General features: G+C 43.9%; 1 protein-coding gene and 1 long non-coding RNA gene across 19 annotated transcripts in view; both read right to left on the reverse strand.

The window, feature by feature from the left end:
* Positions 1–17869, reverse strand: part of MAGI1 (membrane associated guanylate kinase, WW and PDZ domain containing 1) — a 613664-nt gene that overhangs the window by 583845 nt on the left and 11950 nt on the right. The gene's annotated exons all lie outside the window — the stretch shown is intronic.
* LOC149748303 (uncharacterized) overlaps positions 1–17869 on the reverse strand; it is an 88391-nt gene that overhangs the window by 58908 nt on the left and 11614 nt on the right. Inside the window, exon 1 of the long non-coding RNA XR_016394739.1 lies at positions 1–17869. This exon is cut by the window's left edge and continues 19237 nt beyond it; it is cut by the window's right edge and continues 11614 nt beyond it. This is a non-coding gene — a long non-coding RNA (uncharacterized LOC149748303).

A 17869-nucleotide genomic window follows, 5' to 3' on the forward strand; every position in this document is an offset into this window, starting at 1 on the left:
CAGACCATGCAGGCTCCTGTAGATCCATGAAGGATTTGATCCTAAAAACACAGCAAAGCCTCTGACAGGTTTTAAGCAGGTTACCCAAGGTGAGAAGAAAAGAGAGTAAAGAGAAATGGATAGATCCCAGAGACTTTACTCTGGCAGCAAGACTGAGACCCCAGACAACGCTGTTTGTACAACTTACCTTCCCTCCTTTTGATCCTGGGCTATATCCTGCCTGCCACCAATCCCACAAGACAAAGTGAGCCCCTTTTGTACTGAAGAGTAGGCAAGAAGCACCCCAACGCTACAGCAAGAGAAACATACATTTAGGCTAGTGAATAAGCCTAAATGTCTTCCTGGAATGTTGGAGGGATGTTGAGTAGTACTTAAGACTCTTAGAAACACGGAATATCTGAATTCGGACCTGGTTCTACCACTGACTACCTGGACATCTCTGAGCCTCCATTTACTCAAAGGGCATAATAATCTCTCCATCACAAGGGTCTGACTGGTTTGAACAAGGCAGACAGAGTACAGAGTCTACAGGCCCTGAGCAAGGCACTTAGCACACAGTAGGTGTTCAATGGAAGATGTATTATCTTTACACATCACTGTGGTTCTCAGCCAGCCTCCAGGGGCACATTATTAACTCCTGAAGCTACAAGTTTCCTTGTTAAAAGATAATCATTAGCATGGAGCAAATGCTTAGATACAATGCTAAGCCCTCACCTCACGTTTATTATCTCATTAAGTCACCACAATAGCTCTACAAAGTGGATGCTGCTATTAGCCCTACTGTACAACAAAGCACAAAGAGGACAAGCAGCTTGCTCACGCACCAGTGTGAGGCCAGGCTCTAAGCAGGCTCATGGCTCCTCAGGGCTCCCAGTGGGCACACCCCATGTGGAAAGGTAGGCAATTCCCACAAAGGGCTCTCCCACTCACCCCTGAGCTCCTTGAAGCATGGCACTCTCAATCAACATGAAACTCACCGGTGCCCAACAAGGCCTGGTGCACCCAAATGCTCACTGAATGAAAGCTGGGATGAAGGAAGCTGCCCCTAAAAGAATCTGACCCTGTGAGTCAGGTGAAAAGGAAGAAAGGCTGAAGACAAGTGTACATCCTAGGAGCACCTCACTATACCTTTCTTGCTCGGTTGGTCTGCAGTGTCTGTAGCAGGCCAGTGACCCAAAAATCCCTCAGGACTGAGTTTTGGTAAGATATAACTTTCTCTTTGGAATTTCCTGTTTGGGGCATTTAGAGGAATTGCTTCATCTCTGTTTTCTTTCAACCGTGAACTGAACTACCTTTATTTTCCAATTTTTTGCACACCATGGCCACCACCAGCTTGGTATTTACAAAACACCTTTGCCCTCAGGATTTCCAGGCAGTGATAAAAGCATACAGAAAATCTTTTATAGCCGGTCCTATTCTAGTGATGTCGGGGAATGTGCAGAATGCCAGCCAGCTGTAAGCAAAGGACCAGGACTTGAGAACTTTCTCAGAGGAAGTCAAGTGTTCCCTGTGGGATTTTAATGGTAAGGGGCCTGGCGAGTCAAGTGCTTCCCCAGGGAACTGGAAGGACACCAATTTGTTCAAAGTCACGCTGGCTGAGGAACATAATAGAGGGCTAGAGTTCAGACTTTTTTTCAGACTGATGATTCATTTAGGACAAATGATGTTACCTTTCCTTTCACCCCCTGTGACAAAAGGTATGTTGGAGAAAGCCAATTCAGCAAACTTCAAGGATGTCCCCACACTGCAGCAGATGTAAAGCCACATGGACAACGAAAGGGGCTGCCCCGGGTATTCTTTTCCGTGGCAACTAACATTGCAAGCAGTAAAAGTACAGGTCTGGGGACAAGTCAAACGTGAATTCAAATCCAGACACATCTACTTTCCAGACGTGTGTTCTTGGTCAAGTTACTCAAGAAAGTGGCACTTAGGGCTTCCCTGGTGGCGCAGTGGTTGAGTGTCCGCCTGCCGATGCAGGGAACACGGGTTCGTGCCCCGGTCCGGGAAGATCCCACATGCCGCGGAGCGGCTGGGCCCGTGAGCCATGGCCGCTGAGCCTGCGCGTCCAGAGCCTGTGCTCTGCAACGGGAGAGGTCGCAACACTGAGAGGCCCACGTACCGCAAAAAAAAAAAAAAAAAAAAGAAAGAAAGTGGCACTTAGTAAATTAATACACACACACACACAAACTCACCTGCATTACGTGCTCATGTGAAGTGAATGCTGTCTACGCCTCCCTCCCGGATCCCCAGTCAGGGCTCATCTTGACGGTAGGGAGCTGCCAGCCCAAATGGTCACAGCTCCTGCCCAGAAGCAGCCCACTTCCAATGGCTAGCTGACATGGCCACCCTCTCATCCCAACTCGGGACAATGATGAAGAGCCAGCTCAACTTCAGAGCTTCCTGTGGGTTACCTGGGGCCTTTGCTGAGACGACCCTGCAACCTAACTTCTCCGCCAGCCTCAGCCCTCCAGAGGGGTTGATTCTTAGAGCACTGCCGTACAAGCATCCCACATGGTAATCTCCACCTCTGCGTTTGCTTTCTAGGGAGCCAAACAACATACTTCACCAAGAAACTAGAGGGAGAGAGAACAAACTATGACCAGTTCACAGCACTATAGTATTTGATTGTCATTTCTCCAAGGTTAAGTAAAATGCAAATCTGAAAAACAAAAAACAAAACTGAGGTAATTTTTTTTACATGGTAGCCAACAGACACTAAACATTTCCTCTTTACTTAGCTCCAGTTCTCCCTATATCACATAAAGTTGTCTACATCAGATTTGCTTGTGTTTGTTTTCACTGGAATGAACAGCAAAGTGGATATTTGAAAGTTATATCCTTTAAATTAAAAAGAATGACCAGGGGCTCCCTGGTGGCGCAGTGGTTGAGAGTCTGCCTGCCGATGCAGGGGACACGGGTTCGTGCCCCAGTCCGGGAAGATCCCACATGCCGCGGAGCAACTAAGCCTGTGCGCCACAACTACCGAGCCTGCACTCTAGAGCCTATGAGCCACAACTACTGACCCTGTGCGCCTAGAGCCCGTGCTCCGCAACAAGAGAAGCCACCGCAAAGAGAAGCCCCGCACTGCAACGAAGAGTAGCCCCCCGCTCACCGCAACTAGAGAAAGCCCGCGCGCAGCAACAAAGACCCAACTCAGCCAAAAATTAATTAATTAATTAATTAATTAATTTTAAAAATGCATACAGGCTTTAATCTGTTAAACACCTAAACAAAACTTTTCTTGGACAAGTAATCCAGTAATATCTTAAACTTACTTTGTAGCAGAGGACAGAGAAATTATACCCTGATCCACTAAATCTGAATAATACAAATGATACTTTATCTAGCAAACATTCATTCCCAGTTTTTCTTAGGCATAGAAATATGAAAGAATAGAGAGGATGGGAGGGAGGTGCAAGAGAGAGGAGATATGGGGATATATGTATATGTATAACTGATTCACTTTGTTATACAGCAGAAACTAACACACCATTGTAACGCAATTAAACTCCAATAAAGATGTTGAAAAATAAAATGAATAAAAATTCCTGCTTAAGTATAAAAAAAAAAGAAATATGAAAAGAGATGTATTAAAAGTTCCCTGTCACCAGACTTGCCTTGAAACACAAAGCAAAGATCTTAAGGCTCAGAAATAACCAGCTAATTACAAAAAGCAGAGGTGGAAATGGATGAGAGAGAAAAGCAGATGGCGAGACTTTGTTAACTCACTTACAGGGAGTTTTCCAGGAACGAACCATTAACTGGCTGAGCAATAGACTTGTATAGTCTTTAAGGAGAAATGTATGGCATAAAAGCCAAATATCACTAAATAATTTCACCAAAGCCTCTTGCTATAACTCTGAATGGAGGCATATGGAATTCGTAACATGAGCCTTCATGGTTAGAGCACACACATCCCTGATGGACCAGAGGATCAGTGAGATTAATCAGCTAAGAAATGTCTTCTTAGTTCAATATTTTCAACCTTTGCAACATTTTGACCAGAGCCAAGGTTAACTAATATGATTTTCAACTGCTTTTTCCTAGTTCCCAGGTAATAAAAATGGCATGCAAAGAAAATTAGACCTGGAAGAATACACAGACAGCCAAGTGTAAGAGTCTCTACCTTTGCTTGCCTGTTCTTAACTCTTGACTTGTCTGGATTCTATGATGGTCTTCGATTTTGCTGTCGTGTAGCCATTCTCAGCCAGGGACTATTCTGCACAGCCCATGCCTCACCTGGGGACTAATTTTAGCAGCGTCTAAAGACATTTTTTGGTTATTAAAACTAGTGGGTGAGTGGGTTTACTGGCATCTAATGAGTAGAGGCCAAGGATGCAAGGATGTAGCTAAACATCTTACAACACTCACCATGGCCCCCCACCCAAAGAATTATCTAGCACAAAATGTCAATAGTGCTGAGGTGGAGAAATCCTAGTGGAGTGGATCAAAGGAGTATGAATGGAATCCCCAGTACCTGGGGCAGGAACTTAGCTTTTCCGAGCCTCGGTTTCCAACGGCATTAAAAGGGCCTAAAAATACTCTTGAAGAGTTCTGGTAAAGAACACATGAGATGGCAGATGACAAATGACCTAGCACAGTGCACGGCACATCAAAGGTGCCCATGATGTCTGGGCAATCTGAATCACTGCTATTTTTTAACGGCAGCTACTTCCCACCCATCCCCATTTCCTCTAGGATTTTACTGGGAAGCAAAGAAAAGAGGAACCCAGCCAACTCTGAAGCCCACTCTAGGTCAAAAGTTTGCATTTAGCTCATTTAATAATTCTGAATCCTATTGTGTCTAAATTTACCTTTGAGGAACCCAGGGGTGGGGAAGGCCACAATTTTTACATTTTTTTTAAAGGTGTGTTGTTTTTCCAAAAGAGAATTTCAATTCAATGTCTTAGGAGCCAAATGAAAGAAGGAAATGCAAAAGTCTCCACTAGGTCAATGAAGAAGCATATGAGTGCGAATGCTAATAAGTACTTTTCTCAGACAAAGGAATATCTTCAATGAGTTGACTGAAGACTTCTTTAAGCAGAACAAAGTAGGTGCTCAGATATCAGACAAAAACAAAAAAGGTAACTTCTCCCTAAGTAATGACCACCCATGGTGGCTCAGCAGAGAACCACTGCATAATGTATTAGGGGCATAATCCTCAATACCTTATAAAAATAATACTTGCCTGCTGTAAACTATACCAAGTCACGGCGTGACAGCCAGTTTCCCATTCCTCTTGCCCCAATTCTAATCCTCAGAGGAAGGGAGGGTAACCATATAATTCATCATCCCAACCAGGCCACTAAAGAGCAAAAGGGGGCTCAATGAATAATTACACTAGGATAACAGGTGTAGACCAGATATTTCTCCAGCAAACCGGAACAGATGGCCACCCTACTCAGAGGTAGCCATGGCTAATAGTTCCCCGTCGTTTACATTTTTAAGGCACACACAAACACACACATGAGGTCAACTGTGAACGAGCTACACCAATGGGATGAGCCTATAGATGGTCCTCTGCTTCCCCCTCTTTTAATTTAATATATCATGATGTGTCTACATGTCAGCGCACAGAGATCCACCTCATTTTTTTAGTTAACTGCAGAATATGCTACTGTAGGGAGGTGCCATAACTTTTCAATCACCTATAACACATATAAGTCAACTTCAAATTTTTGTCATTACGAGCAAGGCTACAGGGAACATAACCCTAAACACATCTTTTAAGGGCTTGCGTATTTCCACAGAATAGGCTTCTAGCAGTGGAAATGCTAAATCAAATGTTACCATTTTTGAAGGGTTCTTCCAAAATGCTCTCCACAAAGGCTTTGTCAGGTCACATCAAGACCAACAATTACTCAACAGTTTTGAATTTCTGCCAAGCTGATAAACGAAGCATGCTATGTAGTGCTAATGTTCATAGCAGCACTGTTTACAATTGCCAAGGTACGGAAGCAACCTAGGTGTCCATCAACAGACAAATGGATAAAGAAGATGGGGTATACAGTATATACACAAAGGAATATTACTCAGTCATAAAAAAGAATGAAATTTTGCTATTTGCAACAACATAGATGGACCTGGAGGGTATTATGCTTAGCGAAATAAGTCAGAGTAAGACAAGTACTGTACGATATCACGTAAATGTGGCATATAAAAAAATAAAACAAACTAGCGAATAAAACTAAAAAGAAGCAGACTCACAGACAGAGAGAACAAACTAGTGGTTACCAGTGGGGAGAGGGAAGCGGGGGAGGGACAATATAGGGGTAAGGGGAATAAAAAGGGTTATTATGGGATTATATGAAATCATGTGTGTGAAACTCTCGAAAACTGTGAAGCACTATGGAATTTAAATAATCTTTTATTCAATTTTTTTTAAAGTAAATGTACACAAATTAGAAAGAAAAAAAAAAGATAAGCAGGTAAAGTGGACTTTTGTGTAGGGGTCGGAGACCACGCTCCAAAAGACTTGACCAAATGATAATGATCTAAGATAAGATGTCAAAGACATTTCTATCCTCATACCCTGATAAACTGTGCCAACTTTGAAAAAAAAAAAAAAAAAAAAAAAAAAAGGATGTCATCTCATTCCACGATTTCCTTATGTGGTCCCTCAACTCCAGACAGTCTGGGCCGTGGGTGTACATGGAATTTTCCACCTCTAGGTCTTTGCTCTGCTGTTCCGTCCACTTAGAGTAACGTTCCACCCATCTCTATAAATATCCTACCAACAACAAACATAACCTCCTCCATAAGGCCTGTCCTGAGCCTGACTGACTACAAACTGTCTTCACATCATCTTTTCCTCCTGGGAAAGCCCACAGCACTGCTAATTCCCCCCGCTTCACCCCTTCCCCATAACCTGAATCAGCGTCCACAGTCACCCCTAAATCATGCAGACTCAGAGACAAGTGGCTACGGGCACGCACAGGCACAAAGACCTGCCCTGCCCCAATTTCCAGGCCTCAGTTTCTGCATCTGTAAAATGGGGATTATATACAGTACTACCCTAAGGTTTATTTTGAAAATTATATGAGCAAATGTATAGGAAATACTTAACATATAAGATGAGATAAAGAAATGCTAACAATTTATTACCATTTAATAGTGGAATTGATCCCTTGATGGCATGTTTCATTCACTTGTGAGTCCTTTGGAATCTCGCACATTCATTTGCATGTAGAAATCCTACAATATATACGTCTGTTGAATGAAGACTTTAATCCTGTTGCTCAGTGGATCATATAATAATAATGATAAAGGCATCTCACGTGAATTGAGCACTTACTACGTACAAGGCACTCTGATGAATATTTCTCATCCACTATCGTATTTTAATCCTCACAAACAATACTATGAGGTAGGTGCTTTACAGATAAGAAAACTGAGACTTGAAGAGGTTATAAATCTTACCCAGTGCCACAGGTGGATGGGGATTCAGACCCACGATTACCTGACTCCAGAGTCTATACCTAACACATTCTTGAGTCTGTGTTCCTACACTGCACCCCACACTGCAGCCAAAATCACATTAGAGAGTGAAGTCAACAGAGTCCCAAGACCTCCTCGTCCTACTCACACATGAATTCTTTCCTAGAATATAAAATAAATACCTTCATATGCGCAGGGCCTGGATTTTCAGAGGGGAGAAAACCTGCTGCTTAGTGCCATCACCGCTCAAGTGTCCCTGTCCTTGACTCACCCACCCCTCACCAGCTCTCCCCACCAACGAAACCAAATGTTTACTTTAAAAATAAAAGGAGCCCACAGCAGGGACAGATGAAACAGTGCTATGGAGGGAGAATGCCAGGGCTCTGAGGCCAGGCTCAGCCAAGGCTTCTTGCAGTGCTGCAGGTCCTGAAGCTGCTCCCACACTGCAGCCTGCAGGCCCAAGACAGATTCATACAGCTCTGCCTCAGCCTGCGGCCCCAAGACTGGAAGCTGGACTGGGCATTGCAGCAGTTTAGTGAACAAGTCCAAAGTGAGCCTTGCACCAGCACCATATCAGCAACTTCTAGTCCTGTGGGGGACGACTGCACAGCCAAAGCCATTGCTGGTACTTAAGGTACAGAGACACCACGTCCTTGTGACAGATGCTCGGCCTTGGTAGACATGCAAGTAATAACTTCGTTGAATTCCAGAAATTTGTCTTGACATCTACAAATATGGCAAAGTACCCTTTCTACAGATGAAGAAACTGAGGCACTGGCATTATAAAGTAGCATTATAAAGTATCCCTACTTATCACTTGAAAGTAGGAACAAAATGGAATCGTTGGGAAGTACAATGTTTTCCCTTCAACAGTCATGCTGATCTGTTACATCATTTGCAGGGCTTGTCCAAACTGCCCCTGTCATACATCGGTGGTCTTTCTGGATTTGGAAAAATGGAAGACATGACGTACATGTACTAATTGATAAATGGTGATTGCTGTGATAAGTCAAAATCAGCTCAGGATATGGCATCAAAGACCTGGATGGGCGGAACTATATTCATTATCCTGTGATAAACCATGATGGAAAAGGATATGAGTAAGAATGTATATCTATTGGGTTGGCCAAAAAGTTCGTTCGGGTTTATGGTCGCATACGAAAACCCGAACGAACTTTTTGGCCAAGCCAGTATGTATAACTGAGTCACTGTGCTGCACAGCAGTAATTAATACAACACTGTAAATCAACTACACTTCAGTTAAAAAAAACACAAAAAACCTGAATGGGCTCTGCTGACCCTAGAGAGGTCCATTTCCTCATCAATAAGTGAAGATGCCACCAACCACCTCCCAGCGCTCAGAAGGGCATCCATCATTCCAGGACCTGAGAACCTACTTTGTATCCCAGCACTCTGCCATTAACAGCAGTGGCAGAGAATACTTTAACTTATGTGAGCCTCAATTTCTTCTTCTGTAAAATGGGAATGACTATAGTACCTACACTCCATGGAGTTGTTTGAGGAGAAAATGAAATAATATAGAGCACTGACAGCAAGCATAGCACACAGTCAAGGCTCTAACTAGCACTTCTTATTTTTTTGGCTGCGTCGGGTCTTAGTTGCAGCATGCCAGATTTTCATTGTGACGCGGGCTCTTCGTTGCAGTGCGCAGGCTTCTCTCTAGTTGTGGCGCGTGTGCTCAAGAGCACACGGGCTCAGTAGTTGCAGTGTGCGGGCTCAGTAGTTGTGGCGTGCAGGCTCTAGAGTGCATGGGATCTGTAGTTGCGGCACGTGGGCTCTGTAGTTGTGGTGTGCGGGCTTTGTTGCCCCGCGGCATGTGGGATCTTAGTTCCCGAACCAGGGATCAAACCCATGTCCCCTGCAACTGAACCACCAGGGAGGTCCCTAACTAGTACTTTTAATAAGGATTAAATGAGAGAACAGTATACAAAATTTTTAATAAGCAATAAATGTCTAGCGGTTCCCTTGTGATCCCATTCAAAGCTGGAACAATCAATTGCAAGAAAAACTCAACAAACCAGGTAACTTTCCTGGTATCAAGTTTACTGGAAAACACCTATCTTTATATCAATCATTCTAGAATTCTAAAGACTCAGGAGTCATTTAATTGCTCTATAATCATTTGTAGCTTCCCACAGAGTGGTGACTAAATTCAGACTTCAAGAGAGAGATCTAAGAAAAATAACATAAAGACATAAAGCTAGTATACTTAGAATGTGTCTCTATCTAATCTGCTCCATATAATTTGGTCCAACAAATTCAGCTCCATAAAATCTAAGAGGAGGTGTTAGTGCCAGGAAAGAAGATAAAAACCCAGTGTTAAAAGAAGTGTTTTGAGTCAATTATGCAGTAAATTCAGCACCTCCACAAACCTAAAATCAAAAGCGATCAGATTCAAAAGAAGGAAACTGACAAATATAATAATAACTATCATTCATTCAGTGTTGCCTTTGCTCTCTGTTCCATGCTGAGAGATTCCCTGCAACGTTTCCTTTAATCCTTGCAGCAACCATACGAGGTGTGTGTTCCTACTATGTCACAGAAGTAAAATCATGCACACAAGGTCCCATAGCAAGTGAGTAGTGGGACTGGATGTGAACCCAGACATCTGAAATGCAAAGCCTGTATCACTACTGAGCATACGGTCTCTAAGCCAAAAAGGTGAAATGTTGGTCAGGTCAAAGCTGATAGTGGGATTGAAGCCTCCAAGACCAGGTGACCAGGGGCAGCATTAATTTTTTAAAAAAGCAAAAAACAAAACAAACCAACGAAGAAAAAACCTGGTGACCAATACCCATATGCTTCACAAACTGCTCTAACTGCCAAAGAGATGACAGGGACACACTGCTGGCAAAGCTCTACTCAGGCAACAAATTCTCCATCCTCAGAGCCAGAGACATTAGGCAAATGGCATTCCTGACAGACCTGGGAAGGTCAGGCACAGCTATGAGAAAGGAGAAAAAGCAGAAGAGAGGAGGCCGAGACATCAATAAAACCTAACTGCACCTGCTTCTGAGGGGAGTGGGAAGACAAAAATCACACAGAAGAAGGTAGAAATCCAAATGCCCATTGGCAGATGAATGGATAAATAAAGGTGGTATATCCATACAATGGAATATTACTCAACTGTTAAAAGGAAGGAAATTCTGACACATGCTACAACATGGATGAAGCTTGAGGTCAGTACACTAAAGTGAAAGAAGCCAGACACAAAAGGACAGACACCGTATGACTCACTCATATGAGGTACCTGGAGTAGTCTGACATACACAGACGGAGACTAGAATGGTACCTGCCAGGGACGAGGGGAGGGGAGAATGGGGAGTTAGTGTTTAATGGATACAGCGTTTGGGAAGATGAAAGAGTTCTGGAGATGGATGGTGGTGGTGATGGTTGCACAACAATGTGAATGTACTTAATGCCCCTGAACTGTACATTTTAAAAATGGCTGAAATGATCAAAATTTTATGTTACATGTATTTCACCACCATTTTTCAAAAAGTCAAATAGAACCTTGCTATGGCCATAAGGTGCAAGTTCCATCGCCTGGAACCGTGTCAGGAGAAAGCTGTCAGGAAGAGGCAGGCACTTGTGTCCGGACCTGCACAGGGCATGGCTGCGGATGGACAAACAGAAGCTCTGAGCTGTGATGAGCCAAGCAGACTCACCCCAAAGCATCCCTGGGGCACCGATGTTTCCTTCCTCATGGAGGACACAAGGACTGTGGCCTCCCTGAACACAAGAAAGGGTACCTGGCTTCCGGCCTTCCCCAGACCACACTCTAGAAGCTTCTATACCCTGAATGTGCACAGTGGTGCAGTGCTGTCTGAAGTAGATCCCACCACATGGCACGAGGCAATAATGCAGCATGCTGGTGGAAGCCTGGAGGAAACCCATTGCCGTCACTTAAATCCGAGGAGTAACCTGGGACAAGTAATGACTCTCAAGCCTCAGTGTTCCGACCTCTAAAATGGGAGAATTGTACACACACTTCATGGCTCGTGCTGAGGATTAAAGATCAGGTTTGGGCAGTGCTCAGAGCAAAGCCTGACCTGCCCAGCACTGAATCTCGTTCTGCTCTCATTGGCATCATTGCTACTAGCTTTCTCTGCTAGGCTTTCACTCCCATACTTGAAGTCCAACTGGCAGACGATATGAGGAGGTGAGAGCTGGAAGGATTCCCGACTTTGACAAGAAAGACAGACTTTTAGGCTCACACGATAAAGTAGGAGAAAGGCATTAGAGTTGAACTGTGGGAATGCCATGACCCAACATGATAAAAGGAAAAGCAAACATCCTTACTCTTCTTTGGGAGTTAATATCTGTCAACTGCTTTATTATTTGGGATTCCTTTATTTTTCTCCCTTTTATCTTGGTCAGAGATGGGGTCCCTAATTATTGCTGGCTATATTTCACACACACACACAAACCCATGAGACAAAAATTAAGTGAGGACATTTTGTTGTGTGCATGTGCACATACGATGTTATTATATTTTACAAACCTGGAACAAAATACCTTTAACCACTCCCCTGCCACCACACACACACACACACACACACACGAGCAGCCCATGCATATCCTCACATTTGTAACTTTCTGCTACCACCTCTCAGGAGATGTAAAAGCAGACTATTTTCTTCCAAAGACTGTTTGCCTGGGTAACAGCATTTGGCCACATTCTCTTTCCCTAAAGATGGCATCCCCCCTTCCACCCACCTACCAGGGTTTTCGGAGCCAGGATTTGAACCCAATGTGCAATTCCAAAACTCTTAAGCATGGAGCTGTGTGGCCTCCAGCCAGGCACTACTATTATCACTGCTTTTTACAAATGAGGAAATTGAGGCACAGAGAGGCTGAGTCACATGCCCAAGGCCACACAGCTGGCAAGGAGAGGGCTGGTATTGAAATCAGGGCAGCCCACTGTAAACACTTAGCTCTCTTGATTCACAGGGATCATGGTTCCCTATGGCCTGGGTTCCAGAGGTACGTGCTACAGCTAATGGGGCTGGTGACCCTCTTTGCATCCCCTGCATTCTGGGTACTCAGGGTCTTAAATCAGCCACCTGAGCTCAGGCTCTTACCTCACTCAGCACAACACAGGCTTGTCCTGCTTACTTATCTCCCGTTTTCCTCTTCAAGTCAGTGCTTGTCAAGCTTTGCCAGCAGACTGAGAACCTGTCTGCTCATCTCTCACTCTGCCCTATTGGAATCCACAGCATGTCTCCATAGCTCTCTAGCACTGCTCAAAGCTCCTGGTTAATTTTCATCTCTTCCCCGAGCCATGTCCACATCTGAAGGCACCTACCCACCATGAGAAGGCAACCATTTGGGTTGATTCTTTCATTCACTGGTCCACTTAACAAATGTTTGTGCTGCTCAGCTGTCAGGTGCCAGGTACTGCTTTGCCATAAGAATAAGAAAGTATATGATTCAGGTTCCTGCCCTCAAGATAATTACACTCCGGTGGGACAGATAATAAACAAAGGGGCTAATTTCAGATAGTGATGAGGGTGAAGGCAAAAGTAGAGTGATGAAGTGACGAGTGACTGGAGGACAGGAAGGTTCTATGAGAAGGTAACACTTGAGTCTGGACCAGGGTTTCTAAATCTTGGTTCTATTGCAGTAGGCTACAAGTGGCCAATGATTTTACTTAAGCTTCCAGAATTGGTTTAGGGATTGCAGACCTAAGCCACTCAGCACACAGCATATGACATTCCTCTCAGTCTCTCTCCCCCTAGCTGTAAATAAACAGGCATGTCACCCCTTCTGCCATGGTCACCCATCTGCAAACAAGAGAAGCCATTCTAAGGCCAAGCCAGCACTGTGAAGAGAGCATTACCGAGAGAATCAAGGCTATCCCTTACAAGATCTACGCTGTGTCCTTACAGCTGATGAGTATAGGCTGAAATCCAGCCCATACTCTACTCTCCAGGCCATGCACAGATGTGTCTGCCCAGAAGAGATACACAGTTTCTACTTTGAACAAAGACATCATATGGGCTAGTGGCAGCTCTGAAGCAAATCAGAGAAATAGGACCCATGCCCTGATCAAGCCCTACCTGAAGCTCCCTCCTTGTTCTGAAATTCTTGGTTACTTGCATCAGTTAATCTTCTTTGTTGTTTAAGTTATTTGAGTTGATTTTTACGACTTGTAACCAAAAGCATCAAGGTGATTAAATGGTTTATGCAACTCCAAGATAACTTAGAGTCCCCCTCTCTGCATAAAATACTCAAATTGAGATAATTTATTCAACCATTTGTTATATTAGGTGCTGGAGACAGAGCAGTCCACAGGAAAAACATCATCCCTAGCATCGCCATACACTGAGCTTCTTTAAGAAAACTGTCACCAGTAAATACACTGATAAAGCGGTCAAAAGGACACTTAAAAACTATCTATCCCAGGCTTTCACATTTAACAAACATCAACACCAAGGGTCACTCCAGTCTCTTTTTCTTGGAGCAGCTGAATGTGTCACCAAAGAAATATGACTGTCCTCACCATTTGTAACGGCAATGTCTCCCGTACTGTTCAGTCTGGTAGACACCAGCCATGTGGCTACTTAGAGTTAAATTTAAATAAATTTCATGTAAATAAAACGAAAAAGTTCATTTTCGTAGTGTGGCTGGTGAAAGGTAGCCACACCAGCCATATGACAAGCACACAATCTCCATGTATGGCTGGTGGATAATATATCAGACAGCATAGGTAAAGAACATTTCCATCACTGCAGGAAGTTCTACTGGATTGCACTTTCCTTCCTCCAGAGCTCCTTTCCTTTTTTTTTTTTTTTTTTCTTTTTTGCGGTACGCGGGCCTCTGACTGCTGGGGCCCCTCCCGTTGCGGAGCACAGGCTCCGGACGCGCAGGCTCAGCGGCCACGGCTCACGGGCCCAGCGGCTCACGTGGCATGTGGGATCTTCCCGGACCGGGGCACGAACCCGCGTCCCCTGCATCGTCAGACGGCCTCTCAACCACTGCGCCACCAGGGAAGCCCATCGTTTCCTCTTTTAAAAAGGCATGTGGTGGGGAGGAAGAGGTCTCTTCAATTGCCTGGTTAATGCTAGGATCCTGAAGCAAGAAAATGACCTTCCACATACACACCCGCACATAGCCAGTATGTGCCACCCTAGAAGAACCGGAGGCTCGAGTAACTCAGTTCGTCTTTCTATTCTCGCCTCCCTTCCCCAATCAGTGTTCATTCGAGTATAGAGTGGGGTCTGTTACCATCATGTATTAGGGAACTGGATTTGAAGTGGCCAGCATGTTAGAGCCTGGAGTCTCAAGCTTTACATTTCCACAACCAGCCAGAACTTTTTCTAAAATGTGTGGATTCACAGGGACCACCCCCTAGGATTTCTGATTCCACAGGTCTGAGATGGGGCCTAGTAATCCCCATTTTTCATAAACCCTCTGGATGATTCTCAACCGGTGACCGTTCTGTGGACCATTCTTTGCAGTTGGGGTTATCAGGACTCCGCCGGGCAGGGAGACATGAGTCAGCATCACTAACAAACTCGCCCGCAGATGCCCAGAGATGGCAAACTCGCCCAGGTAATTCTCATGTAATTTCCATTTACCTAAAACCCAATCTGTGGGCCACTGGTTCTGAAGTTGATCATTTTCTCCAATCAGCTCTGCCTGCAAGCTGTTGGCAGCCATCAGGTGAATATAAGTGCCTGGTAACAGGTGCCTAGGACTGCAAATTGCCCTCACAGCCTTTTCAGGATGTCTCTCTTCCCTCAGGAATTCAGGCAATAGGGTGACTCATCATGTTTTATTAAAACCCATGGATGGGTTCCTTCCACCAAAAAAGACTCCAACAGTGACAACCGGCTATCATCTTCCCATTAATGCCATCTTCTCACAATTGTCTTTCTTGGAGATAATTATTTCATGCAGAATAACTTAAGCTTACATTTTTAGCTAAAATGTCTCGGAAACAGATTCACATTGCTTAAGAAAGCCTGGTCCTTTCCTCCTTATGGCAGTTTTTTCCCACAGACTTAGACAGAAATAGGCAAGAGCTGCATCAATTTTTCCTTTGCTGGGCATTCTATCTCTCTGATATTTCTCTTATAAATCATGATATGTGTACAATGTATCAATATTGAAACAACACTTTGTGTTTTCTAAAGTCTTCCTAGACCCTGTGCAGGTACTAAACTGTGATTTTGCATATGGCATGATTCACTATGGCTAGACTCTTTACCAAAGACCAAAGCTCGGGAAATTTACCAATGATTGTCCAGTCTCAAACACTGCAGAATAGTTTTCCTGCTACATCTTATCCTTGGGCATTTTATGATTTTTTTTAAATATGTATTTATTTGTTTATTTATTTATTTTAGGCTGCACTGGGTCTTCAATGCAGCCCGCGGGATCTTTAGTTGCGGCACACGGGATCTTTAGTTGCGGCATGCGGGATCTAGTTCCCAACCTGGGATCGAACCCCGGCCCCCTGCATTAGGAGCGCGAAGTCTTACCGACTGGACCACCAGAGAAGTCCCCCTTGGGCATTTTAAAGTAGAACAGAAGCCAAATTTCATGCCAACTTGGGGGAATCCTGGGTGCCCCAAAAGCGGTGATCATAATGAAGGAGGTGGATCAGGGCATACAGTCGTCTCAACTGGAAAACGCTCCTTAGTTTTGTCTCACATCCAGAGTACTGGATCACAAATAGAATGTCCTATCTAGAATCTGAATTCCTAGACAGTCTCTTGGAATGTTCTTACTCTGATACGGATATGGAGACAGGGAAGGGGACGAGAGAAGAGAGAATAGAAACACAGTCCCAATCCCCACCTGGCAGAGTTTGAACTCCATGTCGGGCTTTTGCTGACAATTACACAGTTTTCATTTTATACGCCCTTCCTAGCTTAGCTCTTTAACAGAAAAACTGCACTGCCTAAACTTCTAATCTGAATTACCTAAGTTCCCTTCCCCATCCTAGTCCAGCAAACCCGGTACCTGCCATGAACTCTGCAACGCAGAACAACCTATTTCACAGGCAAGAAAGAAGGGCTGCACTGGTTTTCAAAATACAAAATTCTACCAGATAACACTGGCCTGGAGAACAGATGCTCGCCAGTCTTAGAGGTTAACTGTGTTCTGAAAGCATCCACTCTTGGAGTAAAAGTCAGGGTGCTGATTTACCTGTAGAATGCCGAAACGAGTCATGTTATTAGGGATTTTTCTTGCTATATTTAAAACCGCCCTAAGCAGTATACATAAAGCTCATTCATTCTTTTATTTGTAAGACCACACATTTCACAGTAAAATCACCTTAGAGCAGAGAATGTATACTATTCCCAGTACATATTCATATAAATGTCATCATCGAGACACTATTTTGCACCCAGTTCTAAGATTCAGCAGACCACGACCCTGCAATCAAATAGTCCAAGAATCACGATCAGCTGTCAAAATACATCCTCTCCCCCACTCCTCGCAACTCGACTGGAAGAGCTGTCACCGGCTGACCATCCAATAATCTTACGTGGACTACAGGGACAAACTGGACTACTTCTGGAACTTATTATTCACTTCAACCCACATTTGTGGACCCTTACTGTGTGTTGGTCACTATCCTGGGCCCTAAGAACACAGACAAAAGTAAGAAATGTGATGACTGCTCTTTAAGAGATGAAGTGTGAGAGACATCAAGTGAGAAAGACAAATATGTCAACCAGAGGCTGCAAGCTTGTTGCCTGAGGACCAAATATGGCTCCCAGATGTGTTTGGCTTGGTTTATCCATGCTTTTGGAAAACTATGAATCAACACTTTTACATTGGCAAAGTTCATTTTTTTAACAATTCAAGCTTCTGCGTTCTCTTGAAAGCTTGAAAAACCTGGCAACGGTGGGCAATGTCCCCACATGTCAACAACAGGCTGAAGCTGAGTGGCAACTGCTCCCTTTTACCCTAGTCCCCACCACTCCCTAATGCCCTTTAAAATACCCAGTCAGTATTTGCATTTGTGATGACTATTATAAAGGAACAATTCCAGGCCTACATAGGATCTATTCTGAGATAAGTAAAGAAATACAGGACTCTCACATCCAGGCAGCAAGGATTTAAGTTGATAAGTGGTCTGAAGAACAAGATGACGGTGGGAATTAGGTCTTAAAAAGATAAAATTCATGTGAGCCAAGAAGTTCTAGATATCTACCCATAGAAAATAGCTGAAGAAGTTCACTAAAATGTATATATAAGGATATTCTTCAATGTTTTGTGTAAAATAGGAATGAAAACAATCTAAATGTTCACTCTGAAAGCAAGATTTAACATATTATAGCACAACCAAAAACTGATTCCACAGCCATCAAAATGGTACAGTCGATCTACATGTAGCATAGAAAAAAAGTCTGTGATATATTGTGAGGCACAAAGAAAAATCTCACCAAAA

This window comes from Delphinapterus leucas, chromosome 10 (genome assembly GCF_059928025.1).
Source record: "Delphinapterus leucas isolate spDelLeu-1000000601 "Yukka" chromosome 10, BTC_Dleu_Yukka2, whole genome shotgun sequence".
NCBI classification, from domain to species: domain Eukaryota; kingdom Metazoa; phylum Chordata; class Mammalia; order Artiodactyla; family Monodontidae; genus Delphinapterus; species Delphinapterus leucas.